We start from the raw sequence: 11,887 nt of genomic DNA, 5'->3' as shown, positions 1-11,887 counted from the left end.
ACACAGCAGTAACTATACAGTACTTTATAGGGTTAGTACTTAGTAATTCTATGCAAGACAACTGGCAAAGTCAAGTTCAAATATTAGTCTAGTAGCTACTGCATATGAACAAAATTAGAACTGTCAACTCAGACATAATTAATAGGTATGTCATCAAAAATCCCTCCATGAATTGCCAGAATTTACAAGGATGTAAGGAGGGTAAAGTCATGGTACACACCAATCAGTTAAGAGAATCAGTGTTCAGTTAAAGATTGTTAGGTACGTTGAACTGCAATAGTAGCCTACTCACCAGTAAGTACTCCATAATTATTTTCGTCCACGCTTCGTTCCCCCCTCCCTAGTAATGTATAACTTATGCATTAACTACTAGGTACATTCACTTGTATGTCCATAGTAATTTCATGGAAATAGGACAGTAAAAATAAAGTGCACCACTGTACATAACCATTACAAAGGAATTACCAATTCTCTAGCCTTTGTAATACCTGCAGTACATATACAACACTACTAGGTACATTCACTACATCCATGGTAATTCCCTGGAAATAGGACTGTAAAATGAAATGCACCATTGTACATAACCATTACATAGGAATTACCAGCTCTTTAAACTTTGTAGTATGCATAGTATATACAGTACAGTATACGCCACATTTGTCTGTAGGTACAGTAATGTTTTGCATAAGTTACCATATATGTATACCAAGTGCCTGTCATTACCCCACACTTGTCTGGTGTTACAACATACACTATATTGCCAAAAGTATTCGCTCACCCATCCAAATAATTGAATTCAGGTGTTCCAATCACTTCCATGGCCACAGGTGTATAAAATGAAGCACCTAGGCATGCAGACTGCTTCTACAAACATTTGTGAAAAAATGGGCCGCTCTCAGGAGCTCAGTGAATTCCAGCGTGGTACTGTGATAGGATGCCACCTGTGCAACAAGTCCAGTCGTGAAATTTCCTCGCTACTAAATATTCCACAGTCAACTGTCAGTGGTATTATAACAAAGTGGAAGCGATTGGGAATGACAGCAACTCAGCCACGAAGTGGTAGGCCACATAAAATGACAGAGCGGTGTCAGCGGATGCTGAGGTGCATAGTGCGCAGAGGTCGCCAACTTTCTGCAGAGTCAATCACTACAGACCTCCAAAGTTCATGTGGCCTTCAGATTAGCTCAAGAACAGTGCGTAGAGAGCTTCATGGAATGGGTTTCCATGGCCGAGCAGCTGCATCCAAGCCATACATCACCAAGTGCAATGCAAAGCGTCGGATGCAGTGGTGTAAAGCACGCCACCACTGGACTCTAGAGCAGTGGAGACGCATTCTCTGGAGTGACGAATCACGCTTCTCCATCTGGCAATCTGATGGACGAGTCTGGGTTTGGCGGTTGCCAGGAGAACGGTACTTGTCTGACTGCATTGTGCCAACTGTGAAGTTTGGTGGAGGGGGATTATGGTGTGGGGTTGTTTTTCAGGAGCTGGGCTTGGCCCCTTAGTTCCAGTGAAAGGAACTCTGAATGCTTCAGCATACCAAGAGATTTTGGACAATTCCATGCTCCCAACATTGTGGGAACAGTTTGGGGATGGCCCCTTCCTGTTCCAACATGACTGCGCACCAGTGCACAAAGCAAGGTCCATAAAGAAATGGATGAGCAAGTTTGGTGTGGAAGAACTTGACTGGCCTGCACAGAGTCCTGACCTCAACCCGATACAGCACCTTTGGGATGAATTAGAGCGAAGACTGCGAGCCAGGCCTTCTCGTCCAACATCAGTGTCTGACCTCACAAATGCGCTTCTGGAAGAATGGTCAAAAATTCCCATAAACACACTCCTAAACCTTGTGGAAAGCCTTCCCAGAAGAGTTGAAGCTGTTATAGCTGCAAAGGGTGGGCCGACGTCATATTAAACCCTATGGATTAAGAATGGGATGTCACTTAAGTTCATATGCGTCTAAAGGCAGATGAGCGAATACTTTTGGCAATATAGTGTATTTACCATACACTGTATGTATGTACCAGGAAAGTACACGTACTGTAAAATAACCATGCTACCACTGATGTATAATATAGAACTGGATTGCTCATGACAGCATAACAGTGAAGCCACTGCGCTGCCATATTGCTACGGCCAAACATTCCAATGCCCCTGTTGACTTAATAGGAAATCATCTCATTTCAGCGAGTAAACATAAATTATTCAATCACCGATGGTATATCTCAATTCTGCATGTACATCCCTACAACGCAAGCGTCCTACACATGTAATTATTTATTTATGTAAAGTCGAGAATTTTTCCTGTTTCTTGAAAGCCAGAGCGAGTTATGTATATCTGTATTAAACAGTATCTACCTATAACTTCAGTTGCAAACAGATAAGCTGAATGTTAACAAGTTCACTAAAACAGAGGTAAGATGCAAAAACATTTTCAGACTTATTTATTGTGAACATCAAAGTGTTTGTTCAGAGTTACTTGTTTTCATCAAAAAGTGCCTTGTTCTCACAGTCACTTGAGCATGCAAATGAGGGAGACTAAAATTTAAATTTAAAATTAAATTTAAAATTAAACTGATCCACTAAGTTTAAATGGCTAATGAACACGTATTTATGACATGTATCCATGTAAGACTACAGAGAGCATTTCAATATGAAAACAAGAAAACCCGGGCATTAGAAATCCTGATCTGACTTTTTAAAGTCCCTTTCGAGGGTAAGGACATATTGTCACCCTAAACAAGCAGATATTATAGCTTTTTCTACTTACATTACAACTTGTGGACAGTTTGCTACTTCCTTTAGTGACTGTTGTGCTGCACTGATAGACTGAACATTGGTGAATGCTCTGACATCGCGAGATTTGCGATCCGCGTATATCTTTTCTTCGCAACATGCTCTCACAGTGAAATCGTCAGGATCTGTACGACTTTTCTAAATTTGACTAATTCGTATGATATCGTGCGACTGCACTCGTTTGAATCCCTACGACTTTCACTATAGTCAATGACGTCACTGGACATCGTTTCCATCTAATATGCGACAATTACTTGCTTCTGTCACACACAACAGCTTCCTATCATGTTCACACACACTACTGATTTGTTAAGTTTAGATAAGGGGTTTGGGTAAGGGCATAATATTAATAAGTATGTCCTTAACGCCTCGTGCGCAAAACTCGCGCTTACTTCCGCATTACACATCCAGGAATTTGCACGTGATGAAGTCGTATGAGTATATGCGAACAACATCGTGCAAGACCACACGAAATAGCCAACTCGTAAATTATGTACGAATTTTCATGAGATCGGGTTGTCTCTTCTCCCTCGTAATGAATATTATTCATAACGAGCAAATGAAAAATGAAACATGATTGTCGTATCTGCAGGTCAGAGACGGTGAAACAGGGTTGTTTTTGCCTGTCAGTCATTGATGCTCTATGAGAGTGTGATGAGGAGGAGGGCGGGGCCATGAATGTGCAAGGCTGGCCCCCAATTGGGCTAATCAGCCGAGGAGAGGGATAAGGCCGAGCCGGATGCGGTAATTCAGGAGAGAGAGAGCCACACGCAGCCTGCTGTGTGTGTTTATGTTTGTGTCTTTTTGTTTTATTAAATATTACTTTGACTGTTCAGCCGGTTCCCACCTCCTCCTTGCCCATTTTAAACCCTGTTACATTGGTGCCGAAACCCGGGAAGGAGGAGGGATGCGCTGTCGTGGAGTCCTCGCCACTGCCGTCTGCCGAAAGGAGCAGCCGCAGCCGTCTGCTGGGGGAAGGAGGAGTCGCTGCTGGCCGCCTGGATGTGGAGGAACGGCTGCCATCCGCGAGGGGAGGGGCTCGCTGCCGGCCGCCTGGAGCGGTGGAGCCGCTGCCAGGGGTGGAGGTGCTCGCTACCGGCCTCCAGAATGCGGAGGGGCGTTCCATCCACCAGTGGTTGGAGGTCTCGCTGCTGTCCACCTAGGGAGGAGCGCCTGTCATCCGGCAGAAGGTGGAGGAGTGGTCGAGGACCAGGTGACAGCGTGTCTGGGAACCGGCGAGCAATTTTTTTTCTCTCTCTCTCCTCTCTCTCTCTCTCACTGTCACTCCACCTTGCCCTTTCCCTCTCCTCTTTTCCCTCCCCTTGTCTCCCTCCCAGGTCTTGAAAGGTGAGGAAAGCCTGCTCTGAAAGGAGGGGGGATGTACGTCATGTCAGGGGTTCCCCGGCCTGAGGCAAAGGAGGGAGGAGTGTGACGAGGAGGAGGGCGGCCCAATCAGGCTAATCAGCCGAGGAGAGGGATAAGGCTGAGCCGGATGCGGCAGTTCGGGAGAGAGAGAGCCACATGCAGCTGCAGTGTGTGTTTATGTTTGTGTATTTTTGTTTTATTAAATATTACTTTGACTGTTCAGCTGGTTCCCCCCTCCTCCTTGCCCATTTTAAACCCTGTTTCAGAGAGTCTGGGCATACCAAGATGGCCGCTCGAACACTTCCGGCGGCTTCACCTCCTGCAGGCAGTTTACAATTGCGACAGTGATCCAGTTCTATATATACTGTATATATCAGTGAATGCTACCCATATTTCTTAATAATAATAATCTAAATCCTCATCATCATAAACATTATAATAATAAAAGCTTAAATCCAGTGACTCCCTGAGCTAACATTTACCTGTGAATATAGGGGTCCATATCAACGAACACAATTCAATATGACACTCTTTGGCATCTCTATTTATTAGAGCAAATTAAAGAATTTAAAAGAAGTCTTAAGAGTCTGCCGCTTTTAATTAAATCTGTGTGTGGCAATATGGCAGTCTAAAGTGGCTAATTCTTTTTTTTTTTTTTTGGGTGGGGGCGGTGTTGATATTTCCTGTGGCGGCATTAATGGCAAAAGAGGGAGTATTAACAGCTCTTCCTCATCTGTCTTCTTAATGACACCACACTCTGACATTATGGAAGCAGAGAGGGGGATGTATACTTGTGCTTGTGGGTGAATTCATGAGTGAGTGTTTGCTAGGTCTCCATGTGTGTTGCAGGATATAGTCTTAAGAAACTAGGTGAAAAAAGGTAAAATAAGAGGTAAAAATAAAGTGACTTCTAGGTTTGTACATTAGTAGTATTTTACACAACACAACCAGATTAGCTAAGCAAATAAAATCTGAAAACACAAAAGAAATAAGCCACAACACAACAAAATAAAGCCACAACACATTGGAAAAGCCACAACACAACACAATTATGTCACAGCAAAGCGAAATTAAGCCACAGCAAAGCACATTTTTTTAAGCACTGCATTTTAAGTCAGGGGGGGGGTTCAGCATCATCGCCAGGTATGGATTCGATCAAATGTTGATTAAATTTCTGGTAGAAACCCAACAAGGTATTGGCCAGAGCACTTAAGGACAAATAAGTACAGCATTTTTATAACTATAATTTTGTCATGTTGTGGCTTAATTTCGTTATTTTGTAGCTAATCTTTATTGTGCTGTGGCTTTTCCATTGTGTTGTGAACTTGTGACTTAATTTCGTTGTGTTGTGGCTTATTTCCGTTGTTTTCAGTTTTCTTTTGTGTTTTGTTTTTTGTTGTTGTTGCTTTGCTTATTTCATTGTTTTGTGCACCCCTCGGCCAGCCCTAAAAATGTACATGAGGAAGGGGATCACGTTTGCATCCTAATCTAAACACATAAAACAGAACTTCAACTCAAAAGTGTAGCTAAAAACATCTTAATTGTCTGAATTCAGTAAGTTAACACTGATTGCACTGTAAGTTGCTTTGAATAAAAGCATTTGTATAAATGTAAATATGCTCAGCTTACGTTTCCAGTGTGAAAAATACAGAGAAAAGAGATCAAGAATAGGAAGAAGATGTAATCTGCAAAGAGTTGTGGTGTTTAGTATTTTATAAAAGCCTGTGCAACTGCAATAATCACAAGACTGTACAATGACCATAAATTTGGAATTGATTCACATCTCTGAAAGATTGAAATTATTCACACTCTTGGAGCTTCATATAATTACACAAGAGCAAAATCAATATTCATTTAATGACGTGATTTAGCTCAGGGTCCATTAGCTCCCAGTGGCTGAAACAGTTCTTTGAGAGCTTTAAAGATTCTCTGATGTGTAAACAATGCGTCTTTATTATGTAGTTTGTTTTGCTGTAATTGTCCACATTCTGATTTTAAATCGAACACTGCAACATTCGTAATGTGTGTGTTCTTTGATTTCATGATGATGATGATGGTAATTCTTTTCAGTAAACAAAAACATTAGCATGTTCATTCATCCAATTTACACCGTTTTTCAATTAACTCTCACTAAAATAATTTCTTTTTTGCTTACTCTGTTTAAGTCGCCATGAAAACAAGATTTCTACAAAGTGGTGATTATTATGTCAAATAACTATAAATATGAATAAATGCTGATACAGTACATTCTGTTACATGGGTTGAGAAAAGCCCATAACTCATATGAAATAGCCATATACAGTGGGGTTCAAATTTTTGAGACCACAATGATAATCTGGGATTGTATTTTTCCCCCATTTAAACTAAATAAAATAAAGTTTTATCATTTTGGAATAATAAAAAAAAAAAAAGAAAAAAAAAGTGGAAGAAATATTTACGATTCCGCACTATTTCTAGATTATTAGGTCTGCTTCTCAAATCATGCTGCATGGGTAACACGGATAATCTGGTTTTGCACAAACTTGTGGAGTCCATTCCAGCTCAAAGTACTATGTCATTGTAACAAAAGGTGGGTATGCCAAATACTAAGATCCTCTGAAATTCATGTTAATTTTTCTCACTTTTAACACAATTTTTAAACTTATAATGTAATTTGTAATGAACATTTTGCATTAGAATAGAAAAATGCAAAACAGAATAATTTTCTACAGTGGCCTCTGACTTTAAGACTGTATATGAAATCAGAAAACAACTCAAAACAATATACAGACTGACTTAAAATTGAGCCCAAGCAAACTACAAATCCACTAGCGCTATGTCTTTGTGGGCGGTTTGTTCCCTAAAACAGGAGAGGTTAATTCAGTTCCACCTCAAACCATAAGCATTTTCCAAACACTAACTTCCTAAAGTCTCAGAGCGGTTTCAGGTCTCTTTTGGCGGTCTAGAGTGGATTCTAATCAGATGGATCCATCCCTTAGGAGCCAAAACTGGCAGTACCAGAGAAATTGAATGCAGGTGTGAAGATATAACGTGTGTCTCTGTGCAAGTCGGAGTCTTTTTTGAGTACAAGAGACCCCAAGGGGAAAATATCCAAACTCAGATGATAAATCAACATCAAATCATGTTTTATATTATAATGTGAATAACTAGACTCAACTAGAACTATAATAAATTCAGTAACGGGGTATTTTTATTTATTTATTTTTTTGCCCCCACATTTTGAATTTCAGTGGCATTTTTGTCACATTTGTGGCATTTTTGCCCCAAGTCCCCCTTAATTTCTGACACTGCTGATATGTCAAATGAGAGAAACTGCTGTGTGAATGAAGTCTTTACCTGTTTGAGTTCACTTTTCCTTGCTGAAAAGTACTTAAGTCAGACAAAGTGTCTCACTGGTTTTACTCCTTTCTTTAATTATGCAAAATGATATGATTGCTCTCTTTTTCTTACTCATTCTCACCATAACACACAAATAGACAAAGTGCAATCATGAGAATCTACCTCTATGATGGGTTAGTAATGATGTCTACAGAGAGCTGAAAACTCAGTCAGAGCCTCAGCATGTGTGTGTGTGCATATTTGCATGTGTAGTTTTTGCAAATGTGAACAGGTTTGTCTGCCTTCGTTTTCCTCCTTCATTAGCAGCTCTCAAGGGGGCAGTGGCCCGCAGGGTGTGTGTGTGTGTATCGCTGATATAGCACCCCTTGTGATAACTACTAATGCATACTTTTCATTCAACTAATTCAATCTCTTCCTCTCTGTGTCAGTATGAGAAAGGGAATGTGAATGCACTTCCATAAACTGGCCCTTTATAGAATCTCAATATTCTTTCATTAATTTTCAAACAACCATAATCTACATAATCAACTATTAAAAAAATGGGTATGTACTCTTAAAGGAATAGTTCACCCAAAAATGAAAATTTGCTGATAATTTACTCACCTTCAGGCCATCCAAGATGTATCTGAGTTTCCTTCTTCATCAAAACAGAATTTAAGTCTTTTAGGATTTCATTTCAGGCCTCCTCCTCTAAACAATGCAAGTGAATGTACTCCATTTTTTGATGGTCCAAAATGCATATTTAGGGTGCATCAAAATAATCCACACGACTCCAGTCGACAAATAAATTACTTCTGAACCCAAACGATTGATTATTTTTAGAAACAAAACAATACGTAAATACTTTTTAACTACAAATGTTCGCTTCCATACATCTCTGTGATGTGCACTCATGAGAGGGATGATGTAAGCTCGTTGGTAAGGTCACGCGTTTACGTGGTGGAGGAGGCAGGAAGCACGTATTTAGGGTGCATCAAAATAAAAATGCATATTTAGTTTACAAGAGAAGGAGCGCTGTACAAAAATTTAATTGTCTTTGCTGTAGATTTGTATTTGTATAAGTGTATTGTTCAAAATGGTCATTTTCCGTGTGTATCCTGGATGCTTCAACCTTCAGAAACCGCAAAGAAAATGCACGGCGGGAAAAACATGAACTTTTCATCGATTGCCTATACATGATCATAAGCGACTGAAGCTCTGGCTTATCATGCTGTACCTGGATATCAGTACACCCCTACATTCTCTCAAATATTGGAGGGTGTGCAGTGAACATTTTACCCCTGAGGATTTCAGACCATCGAAAGAAACAAAGGGTCGATATCTGAATTTATCAGTTGTGCCCGTGTTGTTTTTCCAGCGAACTCAGGTATGTGTGAAAGCTTTGTCATTGTCACGCCTCCCTCGGGCTCTTCACCTCCCTCAGCGCTCCGCTCCTCATCACCCGATTTCTAATTCACCGCACCTGCACTTAATTCACTCGCTCATCACTGCCTGCATAAATATGTTTGTGAAGCCTCTCTTCTGTGTGATATCACCTGTACAATTGATCTCACTGTGTAAATCCTGTAAATCTCAGTAAATGCTCTCACACTTGGTTTCACTAACTACAACTTGTGTGGCTTGAATTCCTGACAGTCATATAGCCTATATACAGGTGCATCTCAATAAATTAGAATGTCGTGGAAAAGTTCATTTATTTTAGTAATTCAACTCAAACTGTGAAACTCGTGTATTAAATAAATTCAGTGCACACAGACTGAAGTAGTTTAAGTCTTTGGTTCTTTTAATTGTGATGATTTTGGCTCACATTTAACAAAAACCCACCAATTCACTATCTCAAAAAATTAGAATATTTTGACATGCCAATCAGCTAATCAACTCAAAACACCTGCAAAGGTTTCCTGAGCCTTCAAAATGGTCTCTCAGTTTGGTTCACTAGGCTACACAATCATGGGGAAGACTGCTGATCTGACAGTTGTCCAGAAGACAATCATTGACACCCTTCACAAGGAGGGTAAGCCACAAACATTCATTGCCAAAGAAGCTGGCTGTTCACAGAGTGCTGTATCCAAGCATGTTAACAGAAAGTTGAGTGGAAGGAAAAAGTGTGGAAGAAAAAGATGCACAACCAACCGAGAGAACCGCAGCCTTATGATTGTCCAGCAAAATCGATTCAAGAATTTGGGTGAACTTCACAAGGAATGGACTGAGGCTGGTGTGAAGGCATCAAGAGCCACCACACACAGACATGTCAAGGAATTTGGCTACAGTTGTCGTATTCCTCTTGTTAAGCCACTCCTGAACCACAGACAACGTCAGAGGCGTCTTACCTGGGCTAAGGAGAAGAAGAACTGGACTGTTGCCCAGTGTTCCAAAGTCCTCTTTTCAGATGAGAGCAAGTTTTGTATTTCATTTGGAAACCAAGGTCCTAGAGTCTGGAGGAAGGGTGGGGAAGCTCATAGCCCAAGTTGCTTGAAGTCCAGGGTTAAGTTTCCACAGTCTGTGATGATTTGGGGTGCAATGTCATCTGCTGGTGTTGGTCCATTGTGTTTTTTGAAAACCAAAGTCACTGCACCCGTTTACCAAGAAATTTTGGAGAACTTCATGCTTCCTTCTGCTGACCAGCTTTTTAAAGATGCTGATTTCATTTTCCAGCAGGATTTGGCACCTGCCCACACTGCCAAAAGCACCAAAAGTTGGTTAAATGACCATGGTGTTGGTGTGCTTGACTGGCCAGCAAACTCACCAGACCTGAACCCCATAGAGAATCTATGGGGTATTGTCAAGAGGAAAATGAGAAACAAGAGACCAAAAAATACAGATGAGCTGAAGGCCACTGTCAAAGAAACCTGGGCTTCCATACCACCTCAGCAGTGCCACAAACTGATCACCTCCATGCCACGCCGAATTGAGGCAGTAATTAAAGCAAAAGGAGCCCCTACCAAGTATTGAGTACATATACAGTAAATTAACATACTTTCCAGAAGGCCAACAATTCACTAAAAATGTTTTTTTTTATTGGTCTTATGATGTATTCTAATTTTTTGAGATAGTGAATTGGTGGGTTTTTGTTAAAGGTGAGCCAAAATCATCACAATTAAAAGAACCAAAGACTTAAACTACTTCAGTCTGTGTGCATTGAATTTATTTAATACACGAGTTTCACAATTTGAGTTGAATTACTGAAATAAATGAACTTTTCCACGACATTCTAATTTATTGAGATGCACCTGTATTTCTGCTGAAGAAAAAGTAGATAATGCAACGGCATTGCTCCGAAATAAAGGATGGTTATTTACTGCAGTAATGTTTATATATATATATATATATATATATATATATTTGGAAATGTTTTCTTTTATATTATTTTGAAATTGTGTTGGACTGTTTTGGTTTGTGAAAGGCGCTTGGTCTGTGGTCTGTGCAAGTTCCTCTTGTAAACAATGACGTGCTTCCTGACTCCTCCTCCACGTGACGCATGACCTTACCAACGAGTTTACGTCATCCCTCTCATGAGCGCGTGTCACAGAGATGTACGGAAGCGAACATTTGTAGTTTAAAAATATGTAAGTATTGTTTTGTTTCTAAAAATAATAAATTGTTTGGGTTCAGAAGATCTTTATTTGTCAACTGGAGTCGTGTGGATTATTTTGATGCACCCTAAATGGAGGACATTCACTTGCATTGTTTAAAGGAGGAGGCCTGAAATGAAATCCTGAAAATCTTAAATTCTGTTCTGATGAAGAAGGAAACTCAGATACATCTTGGATGGGCTGAGGGTGAGTAAATTATCAGCCAATTTTCATTTTTGGGTGAACTATTCTTTTAAGATCTGATGGAAATTGTTCACAATTGTTCACAATTTCCATCAGATCTTAATTGAAACATTTTTAATGCAAATTGTTAGTTTTACAATAAACAGTTATTTGCAAATAACAAAGAAGATAAGTGTGGTGTTTGACATGGCATATGCTGATGTTAACAAATGGCATTCTAAATTAATAAAATTAGAGTTGCTGATTCTTTAACAGGTTAGAACAATACCAGAACGTTATGTGCATCTTGTTTAAGGCTACTAAACGATCTTAAAGGAATAGTTTATCCAAAATTGAAAATTCTGTCATTATTTATTCACCCTAATGTTGTTCCAAATCTGTATGACTTTCTACCACAGGGGCGGTAAACTTTATTTATATGTAAAAAGAATATAATTATAAAGGTCTACTTATATCACTTAACCTACATGAGCTTATTTTTTTATCTAATATATAATAATATAAAGTTTAAATTAGGCATAAAATAGATAAATGTAAGAAAAAAAAAGAAAAAGAATACTTGATCAAATAATTGAATAGAATAAATCAATAAATTACATACATACATATTT

The sequence above is a fragment of the Myxocyprinus asiaticus genome, chromosome 39, assembly GCF_019703515.2.
Source record: "Myxocyprinus asiaticus isolate MX2 ecotype Aquarium Trade chromosome 39, UBuf_Myxa_2, whole genome shotgun sequence".
In the NCBI taxonomy this organism is placed as follows: Eukaryota; Metazoa; Chordata; class Actinopteri; order Cypriniformes; family Catostomidae; genus Myxocyprinus; species Myxocyprinus asiaticus.
This window is presented reverse-complemented; position numbering follows the sequence as displayed.